The sequence below is a fragment of the Monodelphis domestica genome, chromosome 1 (assembly GCF_027887165.1).
Source record: "Monodelphis domestica isolate mMonDom1 chromosome 1, mMonDom1.pri, whole genome shotgun sequence".
In the NCBI taxonomy this organism is placed as follows: Eukaryota; Metazoa; Chordata; class Mammalia; order Didelphimorphia; family Didelphidae; genus Monodelphis; species Monodelphis domestica.
The window spans coordinates 60,861,422-60,867,159 of record NC_077227.1 but is presented as its reverse complement, the minus strand read 5'-3'; the positions used below and the strand labels follow the sequence as shown (position 1 = coordinate 60,867,159).

General features: G+C 38.3%; 1 long non-coding RNA gene across 2 annotated transcripts in view; it reads left to right on the top strand.

Moving 5' to 3' along the window:
* The first annotated feature begins 395 nt into the window (after positions 1 to 395).
* Positions 396 to 5,738, top strand: part of LOC103102201 (uncharacterized) — a 6,758-nt gene continuing 1,415 nt past the window's right edge. Inside the window, exons 1-3 of one of the 2 annotated variants that reach the window (XR_460167.3) lie at positions 396 to 549; positions 1,165 to 1,253; positions 4,684 to 4,796. This is a non-coding gene — a long non-coding RNA (uncharacterized LOC103102201). Of the gene's footprint in view, positions 550 to 1,164; positions 1,264 to 4,683; positions 4,797 to 5,738 lie in introns of both variants that reach the window. The other variant, XR_001628817.2, reaches the window with a different exon arrangement.

Below are 5,738 nucleotides of genomic sequence, written 5' to 3'. Positions count from 1 at the left end.
CATGTATATATGTATACATACACTTACAGTCAATATGTGTATGTACAGTTCTGTTTCTGATGATGCTTTTTCAAAGAGGACTTTAAGGTTGAAAAAGACCCAAGGAAATGATGCTGTGATGGTGGAGTTGTTGGCATGACGATAGGCAGAGAGGGAGGTATGTTTTGGAGGGTATCTTCCCCTTGTGCCACATAGGGCACTGCTTACTCTGCAAAGGGGAAATCTTTCCTGGTCCTAATGTTCACTGTCACTTGTGCTATTGAACAGAGACATGTTATTGCTTCCTGCAACAGTCTGTTCTCCTCCTACCCTTTGCTTTCATTAGGGAGATCTATGACTTCACAACTGTTTCCTTGGAAACAAGCAGTGAGGCCAAGAGCAAAGAATGATGTCAGTTCATCTGAACTAGCCCTTCAGTCCAAATGAAGGAAGCTCCTCTTCTCTTTTAACTCTAATCTTGACAGAATTAGGGCTCTAACTGATGACACAACAGACCAGAAAAGAGAAAGAAGGGACCTGGGAGTTGGCAGAGCCACCCAAGCAGGGCAGGTGAGGGGAAAGTCTCAGCAATACAGGAATATGAGGAACTCCAGAGAAGTGCTCCATCGTTGGCAGAGAGGTCTAAGAGGCAACAGGCAGAGAGATATACTGACCCTAGACAAGCTCTATGGTATCAGGGAGATCTGACAGCAGCAGTCGGGATGTAGAGGGCCAAGGAAGCAAGTGGTTAGTTAGCATCCAGGACATTTGGCAGCAGGTGATAAGACCCCATTGCAGAAGCTCTGGTGTCAGAGAAGGATGCCATTTTCTAGGAGGTCCAGTAGGAGTTAAAATACAGTCCTTGAGGAACTTGGGTTATGGACAGGGAACTAAGATAAAGACGGAAGCCCTCCTAGCAGAGGTAGAGTCTTCCCTAAATACTTCATATGCTCCACCAAGTAAAACAAAGTGTATATGTGTGTGTGTGTGTGTGTGTGTGTGTGTGTGTGTATATATATATATATATATATAACTTCATGTATATATTTACATATACATATATTTTAATGAATTAAACATAATATATAACCACAACTATATCATATACAAATATAATGAATAAAAATAAATACAATTTTAATAAATTAAACTATATTTTACTTTTATATATATTTATATTATAAGTAAAAGATCACTATCTTGAGAGGAAGGGTGTGCTGAAACATCGGGAGATCAGGAAAGACCTGGTAGAGGAGGTGATGACTGAGCTATGTGTAAGTAAAAGTAAGTAAAAAGTAAGCTCTTGCTAGGTGGAGATAAAGAGGAGGGAATGCCTTCTAGATTCTTTTGAATTCAAATCTATATTCATGCACCTCCTGCTCATTGGTCTCAGGTGGAAAAACAAAGAAAAAGAAATGTGTGTATTGATGAAGAGCCAAAGATTTGCCTCTCTGCTGGATTCCTTTTAGACCCTGGAAATCGGCTGAGATGCCGTTCGCTCATGCACTTAGCCCCATCTCTGGAGATGGCCTGATAGGGGAGCATTAATTGAAGGAATGGGAAATGGCTCACTTAATGGAGAAGATTCTTGCTTTTCACCCCTGGGTCCAAAGTTCAGGCAGAGGTCTACTAGGGTCTATACCCATCAGATATAATTTAGAAAATTCACTAGTGCTTTCTCAAAGAGGAGCAGGGTGAATGAATGCCCAGTGTCAGCTAAGAGAACATCAGAAGTTGCTCTAAGTGTTAATTATAATAAATGAAGATCACATGAGACCATATGGATACATGCAAAGTTATAGGAGAGTACAGAATCACAGAGGAAGGCTTAGAAAATTCTGCTTGGAATCAGGGCACTTAGACTCAACTATCTGTGGAATTTCTGGTATTTTATTTAACCAATCTGGACATAAAATTCCTCCTTTGTAAAATGAAAAAATTGGACAAGTTCATCTCTAAGATCTCCTTGAACCCTACAATTCTCCATTCTAGAGCCATATAATTCTAGTTTGAGAGTAGCTGCCACTTTGATGGAGATTCTTAGTAGTTGAGCAGTACAGTGGAAAGAGTGTAGATTTGGGAGTCGGGAAGATCTGAATTCAAATCCAGTCTCATAAACTTCCCAGATATATGCTTCTGGGGGTAATCACTTAATGTCTCAACTTTAATTTCCTTATATGTTAAATGTGGGTAATAATTGTACCTGCCTCACAGGGTTATTGTGAGGATCAAATGAAGATATGTCAAGTGCTTTGCCAACCTTAAAGTGCATTTTTCTCCCCCCTTTTTTAAACTCTTATCTTTTGCCTGAGAAACAATTTGTTTCTCAGGCAAAAGAGTGGCAAAAGATGGGCCATTAGGGTTCAGTGACTTGCACAGGGTCATACAGTTAGGAAGTGTTTGAAGTCAAATTTGATCCCAGGACCTCTTTTTACCAGTTCTGATTGTATCCACTGAAATACCTAACTGCCTTCTTTTAAAGTACTTTCTATAAATGTGATCTATTAAGTGTGGGTATAAGAGCCACCCAATACTCATGATCTATGACATAATTGGGCACCAATATTTAAGTTAATTCAATCAAACATTTGCATTGCAACTCATGCCATCTCTTGCCAAGACCTTTAAAATTTATCTGCATTTTGAGATTAGGCAAACATTTCTCCTTGCCAAAGCAGCATCTCATTCTGAACAATATAAAACATTTCCCCCCCTCTTGAATAACATATAATCTCTGGATTTATTCTACCAATATTTGCTTGCATTGAGAAACTGAGTCCCAGAACAAGGTTTCATTTCTCCTGCAGTGTTCTAGGGCTGGCCCGAGGGGCTGGGATGCTATTGTTTATGAGCCCCCAATTTATAAATGAACACTAATATCAATCCCAGTTTGTATCTCCTCATTATCATCTCACCAGTTATAAGCATTTCAGTCTGGTTTTGACCAGCTGATATCACCATATTCTATGAAAATAGAGCAAAGACAAAAGTATAGAGACATCCCCATTAAGCAGGGCACATTCTCCTACCTAAAAGCGGTCATTAAAATTTCCCCCCACTTAAAGGAGGTACTCCAAAATAATCTTGCCACCAAGTTTACTTCAAAGTACAGCATAACTGATGTAGGACTTCAATTAATATCAAAAAACTCCAAGTATTATATTTTATAAAGTTTATTAATAATCACTTGAAGTAGAAGAAATAAAAAAGAACAAAAGTAAAAGCTTGAGTAAAATTCTCCTGCCTGGCACTCACCCCACCATCACAGCCACATTCATGGGGAAAAAAGAAAGGGTGAGTGGAGCTACACAAAACTTACATCTTCCTTACCTTAGCATGTAATGTGAGAAGGAACATGGGAACCTGGGAAAGAGAGTTCTGGGGAGCAAAATTCGAATTATACACTGATGAACTGATGAACATGAAAACACGCTTTCAGGGCGGGCTAGTTCAATGTCTAGGTTAATTGAATCTTGGAACAAGGAGGTTCTTCCTCATGGCTCAATCCTCACTAGGCTCAGCTGCTAGCAAACTATATTATGGATTCCAATTCCTGGACCTCTGGTGGCTCTTCCAGCCTTTTGTAGCCCACACACTCATCTGATCTCAATACTTAGGATCAAGAAAGAACAATGAGACAGAAGACACCACATAGCAGTGAATGGGAGAAGAGATCCCTTAACCAGAAATTCATAGCATTCCCTTGTTCTCACTAGGCAGAGAAAAAGGTCATGTTCTTCCAGTGGAACCTTTTGCATACATTCTTACTTCCAACTCAGCAGCCAACCATCAGGTTTTTCATCTCACAAAGTAAATGGACAGTAACGAGTCACAGATTACTTGCCTGTTACATTAGTAACTCTCTTGTATACTCAGATTTAGACTATTTTATCCCAAGTACAACTTCCATATCCTCAGTAAACTTCTCTTGACTTTCCCTCCCACCCCTAGTAAGTAACTTGAAGGTGAAGATCATTTTTCATCTTATGTTTGTATCACCAATGCCCATCACAGTTCCTTTAACAAAGTAACTATATGGTGTTTGCTGGATGGAATTGGATTATTGTCCTCTGAAGGTATCCCCAGTAAGGTAAGGAAAAGACAATAATTCTTCCCCTTTTATTGATGGAAAAAGAGAAACGCAAAGAGTTTCCTCAGCTTATCCAAGTCAAGTTGGAAAGATTATATTCTCCTCATTCAAAATAAATTTTTCTCCCCTTCAAGAATGTCCTTTCTTTCCAAATTACTGTTTCCAAATCATAGCATGTAGATAAAGAACTCAAGACTTTCCCTTGAACTATAATAGATCTATGGGTGAAATGGAAAAAGCTTTTTCCATTATGATATTCATTTCCCATTTCTTAAATTAATGCTTTTATATCAAGGTCATCTCCAGTGATGGGGTTCAGTGCATAGGTGAACAATGATTCAAAACATTGGAATTTCAATGTCTAGAAGAATGCATGAATGTGTTGAGTGAGAAAGCATTTGCTAAGTGCTAGGGATTCAAATTCAAGCAAGCAAGATATCCCTGTCCTCAAAGGGCTTATATTCTAAAAGGGGAAGACCACACACACAGGAGACAGATGGCTGGTCAGAGGATTATTTTGGACTGGGAAGAAGTCAAATTCAATGCTAATTGGAATTGTAGGATAACTGATTGACTTGATCATACCAAGAACATCAGTGTTGATTTAATTGCAGTTCTCAGAGCTAGAGTTTGAAGAGGGAAGGAGAGAGAGGAGGGAAGGAATGCTCATGGTGTCATGGTATGAAGATGCCTGGGAAGCAGCATGAAGCATCTGAGAATGAGCAAGGTAAAGATGGATGCTCAGCAATCAAAGTTCAGTGCTTACTAAGGTGACTCCCTGCTAGAGAGTAGTGTCCTTGAAACAATCAACAAACATTTTCTCAGTACCTATTATGGGCAAGGCACTGGGCCAGCTTCTCTAAAGGAGTTGATATGATAATTGGGGGAGTCAAAACATACAACTTTATTTCTAGTTATCTCTTTAAGGTAGTTCATAATAATAACTGATATTTGTATACCACTTTAAGGTTTGCAAAGTATACTGTGTGCATTAGGATCCCTGTTTTCCAGATGAGAAAATTGAAACTAAATGAAGTTAAATAGCTTGGCCAGGGCCACAAGGCTCATAAATATCGGAGGTGGCATTTGACCCAAGGTCTTTATAATACTGTCTAGTGCTCTATCTGCTTTGCTAGACTGCCTCTACTTATAGAACTGAAGTCACAATTCTCCAGTAAATATGAACATTTATATCTTTAAGATATACCATATTTATTTATCTCTATATACTTCATCTTAGACTACTGATGGGGGTTGACTGGTGTGTGTGACCAAGACTATAGATATATCTATATCTTTATCTATATTCATATATTCCAGATGAATCCCATCAGTAGTCCAAGGTAAAGTATATAGGGATTGCCTCAAATGATATGTCTTAAAGATATAAATGTTTACCTGTTTATGTATATATCTATAAAACATACACATATGTGTTGGTATATAAACATATATGTGCGTGTATATATACGTATGTATATATATATATATATATGTATATATATATATATATATATACACCATCAGGAATTATGACATGAGTGGCACAAACCAATACTTCTGTAAGATTTAGGGGGAAGTAGCAATCACTTCTTGTTGGAATAATAAAGAAAGGCTGCATCATGGTACTGCCATTTGATCTGGGATAGAAAGAACACCTAGAATTTGG